This window comes from Rhineura floridana, chromosome 15 (assembly GCF_030035675.1).
Source record: "Rhineura floridana isolate rRhiFlo1 chromosome 15, rRhiFlo1.hap2, whole genome shotgun sequence".
NCBI lineage: Eukaryota > Metazoa > Chordata > Lepidosauria > Squamata > Rhineuridae > Rhineura > Rhineura floridana.
In genome coordinates, this window is record NC_084494.1 from 29,389,680 (window position 1) to 29,396,234 (window position 6,555).

Sequence of the window (6,555 nt, forward strand, 5' to 3'; positions counted from 1 at the left end):
GATGCTTTGTCTGTTGTTGCTGCTATAAACCGAGCTCAGCTAATAGCAGGAGCCTCATTATTTTGAAGCAGATTCTTCTCGTTTCTTCAACCTGAGCTCCCCTGGAAAGGGAGTTTAGGAATGGGGTTAGGCAGTGCTTTGTGTGTGTGATGGTCCTGAGTATTGGCACCTGTTATTTTCATTTCATGCGGGCACCAATGACACTTTTGCTCAGTTATGAGTACCCTCACCTCATTCAGGGGTGTCACTACCAGGGTGCGGAGGGTGCGGCCCGCACCCGGGTGTCACCATGAGGAGGGTGACACCCAGAGCTGCCCTGCCCCGTGCTGTTGCCTGGCAAGGCTGCTCCAAATCCTCATTGGAGGCGGGTGAGACCGTGTGCAGCGTTGGCGGGGTGAGGGAGGCGCGCCGGAGTTCCCAGGCCTTCTCTGGCTGGGTGCACCTCCGGCGCGCGCCCTCCCAGGGGCATGGATGGGGGTGGCTGGCCTTGAGCGTGCACGTGCTCAAGACCAGCCACCCCCATCCATGCCCCTGGGAGGGCGCGCGCTGGAGGTCCGCACCCCCTCGCACTCCCACTAGTGACACCGCTGACCTCATTGTTTACCAAAAACAGCACTGGGGTTAGGGATTGCTTTCTATTGTAACCACAGCTTGAATTTCCATGCTGTGGCTAGGTTCCAATTTAAACATGGTCATTTCCCCCCAAGTTTGTACCCTTTCCATGCTCCGGATGCCTTTGACAATAAAAATTTATTTAGGAGTGACTCTGTGAGTCTGTGAACTTGGAATACATTGCTCATCTGGACAGGTACCAGCCTTATACATTTGGTGAGAGGGTAATCAACACTTTCCCCCCCAAATGAGCACGGCAATGTAAATTATAATAGACATTACATATCCCAAAGATCCTGAATGTCTACATTTCTCTGCCAACCCCAGTTGGATCTACATCTTACGTCTCAGCAAAAATAGCTTCCCGAAGCTCCATGGATCATAAGTCACCCCAGACCAGTGAATAGGTTTTAGATACATGAGGCAAATGAAGGCATGAAGGTCTCAGTAGGACCATTTGTCCACCTCACCCAGTGTCATCTGCTTTGACTGGCAGCAGCCCTCCCATTGAATCCAGGACCTTCTGCATGCAGTACAGGTGTTCTACTGCTTAAGCTACAGCCCATCTTGTGAACATGACATGGAGGGGGACTCCAGCAATTGCAAACTCTGTTTTTATATTCACTGCCTTACAACCATCTCTAGGGATGATAGAGATGATCATTTGGCCTTCCAGAGAGATGGTGTCATATTTGCTTTATACAAATGAATAAAAACAGAACAAGAAATCAAAATATGGCTTTATCTTTTTGGGGGATGGGGGGGAAGAGAAGGGGCAATCAATAACCTAGTCAATCAGCTTCTTCACAAAGTGAAAAGCTCCATGCCCAGTATCATGCTTCCTAAAAGTAAGACAGGGGAACCAACTGCCTTGGCAGCATTCTTTTTTTTTACCCTCTTCCATTAGGGGTTTAAATAGAGGATGGGTGGCCATCTGCCAGGGTGCTGTAGTTGCATCCCTGATTATAGATCCATTGAGTAGGGAATATTGGACTAGATGACCTCAAATGTACCTTCCAATTCTATGATTCTGTGCCACTGTCCAGTCGAGGTGAGGATAAGCCCACAGTGGCATCTGGAGACAGAAAGTCTGGCAATAGTTTGCAGCGCACAGCAAGAACAAGGTTGGCCAGAGATGTGTCCTTCAGGACCTTGGATAGGTCCTAAGGAAAAGGCAACTTGTGCTCCTTACTAAAGGAGCCCTTAGAGCACAGATGGGGAAACAGTGGGCCTCCAGATGTTGGACTACAACCAGAGCTGGAAAAACCAAGATGTCAGCCCCCAGCCCCTCCATTCCACCTAGCCCCCTGGACTCCATCCAGAATCAAATTGAACTGGCAGTTGAATCTTACTTCAACAATGGTGATGGGAAACATCCCCCATTGTGTCGGTGGGCAGCATGATTGCTTAGGGGGGATGGAGCAGGCTAGATCAGATGAACTCTTCTGCTAAACCTGTCATCTGTTGCCTAAGGCAGCCACCTCACTCTGCCACATGCTGAGATTCCATGCACAAAATGAACAGGGGATTGTGCATTTGGGGCATAAGTCAGCATGAATATGGAGCATATCAGTATTCATGTTATTTCTTTTATATATAACAAAATATGCTTCTAGTTCATATGCCTGCCAAAATGCAGCTGAAAGTATGAGAGAATTACCTGGTATCTCAGGAGCTGGATCAGGGAGATGCCCTTAGGCCTTAGTTGGGTTTCTTCCAGTGATCTAGAGGTGAAACTTCCAGTGATCTAGAGGTGAGACCTCCCCAAGACTATTGGAATACATCACACAAATAAGCAAAGGTTTGTTTCGATTTCTCTTCTGCCTGGCTCTGTACCGCTCCTTCACTCCCTATTTAAACGAAACCACAGGCTCTGCCCTCCCATCCCTTCTCACACCAGCTAGAGCATCAAACTTTTTGCTATTGATTTGGCTCCACCAGGCTCCACCTCTGTCTTGTCCTAGGGTCCATCTCCTGGACCGCCTAAGTATGAGAACATTTGAAATCTAGTGTTAGTTCTGTGAGACAGCTGCACACCTGAACCAGGAGCTCAGTTGAGGACCTTAGCAGAAGGATGGATGAATTTCGCATTTCCCCCCACGTTTCTCTCAATTCTTCCTATTTCCAGTCAGTTCAGTTCACCCCCATTGCACCACACTGCCCTTCCTTCTGCCTCTGCCCTCTGGTAAGCAACAGAGACCATCCCCCAGCTGGGAAATAAGCATCCTAAGCACCCTGGAGGAAAAACTGGGATTAAAAAAAATGGGATGCATAAAGAAATGCAGTTGAGCCAATAATGGTTCTGAGTCTGCCCAATTTGGTCAGGAAATTGCACTTAGCTCTTTTCTTAGGCGAGTCATCCAAGAGTTATAGGAAAGAGTTGAAGGTCTACATGTCACTTAAAAAACTACTTTCCGTGTGCTTGACAAAAAAAGTAAGAAGAGCCCCGCTGGACCAGATCAGAAGGCCATCTCATCCAGCATCCTGTTCCCACAAAGGCCACCAGGTGCATAGAGGAAAGCCACAAAAAGGCATGAGAATTATAGCACTTTCCCACCTCATGTTCCCCAGCCATTGATATTCACAGGGGAGTTGGTCCAGCCACTTGATCATTTGAATTGTCTATCTGCCCCTTTTCCAGCTCTACAATAACCCCTTTGGGGTGCACTAGTATTCCAAGTGTGCACAGAGAGATTACAATATCGGCAGTTTTATTTTTTATTCCTTTCCTAATGATTCCCAACCTGGAATTTGTCTTTTTTTTTTTTTACAGCAACCACACTTTAGATTATCAACTGATTATACAACCCTCTCGCCAGTATTTTGTTTTTGCCTTTCACCAGCATCTCAATAGACAGAAATCAGCAGGTCTGTCTCTCCCATACATGGAAATAAGGCCAGCCCCACCATTAGACAAACAGGTGTCTACCTCAATCGACTGATCGGGGAGGGGGAGACAGGGAGCAGCTGTGAGTGCTGGTGGATAGAGGTATGTGCTGATGTGTTCGTTTTTCAAATCTTGAATTCAGTTCTCCACATCTCTGCAGCAATTTGTGGTTTTTTAAAAAAATCCTCATGAAAATTCTTCAGCATTTTAATCTGAATTTCTCTTAATAAACACATTTTTGTAGGGAATTTTAATTAATTACACATTTTTGCAAGCAGTTTCTCCTAATATAAAGCACTTTTGTATATTGTTTTCACTCATATATTCATTTTTATGTATACTTTCCCCCAAAATATGTATTTTTGCAAACATTGGTTGGAGAAAAGCATTGCAAAATTTGAATAAATTGGAATTTTAAAAGACGGCTGTGTTTTGGTTCTATTGTTTCAGAAAGTGCAAATTTGATAGATTCGGCTTTAAATGTGAAATGGATTGAGTTGCTCCTACATCCCAAACTGCCAGTCCAGTTTGCTTCTGTATGAGGAATGGCTGATGGTGCCGTCTTCTCCTTTGCCATCTTGGGCTAGCTCTGGAGATAAAGCACAAGCGCCTGGCAATTCCTGAAGATACAGCTGCCACCTATAAAGGCAAAGAAAAAAGATCTGCTCCCAAAAGATGGGCTCCTTAAGTGGCTGCATGCAAATGGAAACTTATGCGTGCATTTGGAGGGCTAATCCCCCTTGTAAAGCACTGTCAGCGCTGCCCAGACCCACAGGATCAGGGCTGGAAGGTAACTTTTCCACCCCTAACCATCAGTAAGGTTCCCTACTACAGAATGATACCTTTCGAAAAACAGGGAGCCATTCACAAGATCAGTAGCACACATTCTCTAGGTCTATAGTTGGTTATGGTGACCCACAGCCTAGCCCTGACAGATGGGAAGTGAGGCAGACCTGGAACAGGCCAGTTTCTCAAGCCTTCCTATAACCAGCCACCAGTTTAGGTGCTCTACAAATCCAGTTCACAATCAGGAACATGGAAAGGATCTAGACAATTTGGGCTTGGTGTGCAAAGTGACAGGGGTTTAACCAGGTCATATCATGCTTGTTAACCCACCTTATGACTGAGGTGTGGGCTATGGGCTTCAGGGCTCCACAGCAAAGGCTAACATCACTGAGGAAGGAGGATGTGGAAAGTCATTTCCTGCCAATGTACTCAACCTTGTCCAGATACAGTTTCATAACTTATTTGTTTTCAACAAAAGTATATTTGCTGCAACAAGTTTCTCGTGTGTTTCCCAAATTCCTCAGCTGACCGGACTTTTGTACTTTCTCCTATTAAATAGTTTACTTCCTCTTCTTTCTTTATTGTCCTTTTATTATGTGAGTTACAAAGGTCCAGATTACCTTCTCCCGCAAACTAGGAGAGAGCAAGTTGGCAAATAACTTAATCTAGGATGGGGGCTGGAAAGAAGATCAGTTTAGCAGCCTCAATCCTCAACAAATTGCTTGGGCTGATTTTGCAGGTTTTATAGCAGGCAGTCATGCAGGGTTGCCTCTCTGGGATCCTCTGATTACCAGGAGCAGGAAGAGACGGGTTGACAATGTATGCCAGCTTGATCTAAAGGGATCCTGACAATTGTCAAGAGTGGTTTAATAGTCAGTTCCTCTTCCCAGAGAACTCTGGGAATTGTAGCCCTGTAAGGGCAACAGGAGTATCCTAACAGCTCCTAACAGGATTCTTTGGGGGCAGCCATGACAGTTTAAAGTGGAATAGCAGAGGAATAAATCTATGGTGTGAATGTGGCCTAAGAATGTCACTGACCCCACATCCCAAGCTACACTCCAATAATCTTTGAATGCAATTTCTTTTCTTATTAATTGATAGAGAATGGTTTAAAAAATATGGGATATCTTTTTGGTACAGCACTAGGACAAAGGGTCATTTCTTTCTTTCTTTCTTTCTTTCTTTCTTTCTTTCTTTCTTTCTTTCTTTCTTTCTTTCTTTCTTTCTTTCTTTCTCACTGGGATTTTTGGGAAATCCTTTCCCCTTGAAAAAGCCCATGTTCTGAGCTGTGCTGCTAGCCTGAGATGCATATTTATTAGGACACAAGCTATGCTGATGCTTACTCTCAGGTAGGGATGGACAAATCTGTCAATTTTGCTTCTCTCAGTTTTTCATGTTTCCAACCTTAAATTCAGTTTTCCACATTTCTGTAGCAATTTGCAAATTTTATTTACAATTATCCTCATGTAAATTCTCTAGCATTTTAGTGCAAATTTCTCCAAATAAAATAAGTAGTTTTGACTAATGTATACATTTTTGCAATCGGTTTTTCCTCATATAATGCATTTGTGTATGTTATTTTCACTAATATATTTACTTTATGCACACTTTCCCCTAAAATATGCATTTTTGTAAACATAATTTGGCTGGAACACTGCATTGCAAAATTTGGATAGGTGTGAATTTTGTAGGATGGCTGTGTTTCAGCCAGTAGCGTAGTGGCAAATTCAGAAGTACAGGATCCCTTCATGATAGTCACTGCCATGCCCCTCCTCCTTATTGCTACTGGTTTGAGAATGAGATCCTTGTTAATGCGTTCTCTCACAACAACAGATGTCCCCAGGATCAGAGAAACATAAAAGAGGAGAGTGTTAGCTACTGAGAAAAGTCTTTTCAGTGGTTGACTCACCTCCTTTCACCTTGATTGGCTCCAATCAGCAGGAAAGGACAAAGGAGGCATGTAAGAAATTTCTTCTCAGTTGCTAACTCACTGCCCTTTCATGGTGATCAGCTTGTAATATGGTGGAGGCTGGGACCCTGCTCCCAAAAAGATAAGGAGTCTAAGACCCCCTGAGACCATGGATGACTAAACCCCTGGTTTCAGTTCTCATATTGTTTTGGAAAATGCAGATGTGATACATTTGGCTTGAAAATTTTCTCTACCATCTCTCCTCTCAAGTAAACATGCATAGAAGTGGAGCCTTACTTGGCAGCAAGATGCATCAGAATCAATGCCACTTCTGAGCAGAGATTAGTAAATTGAGCTGCCA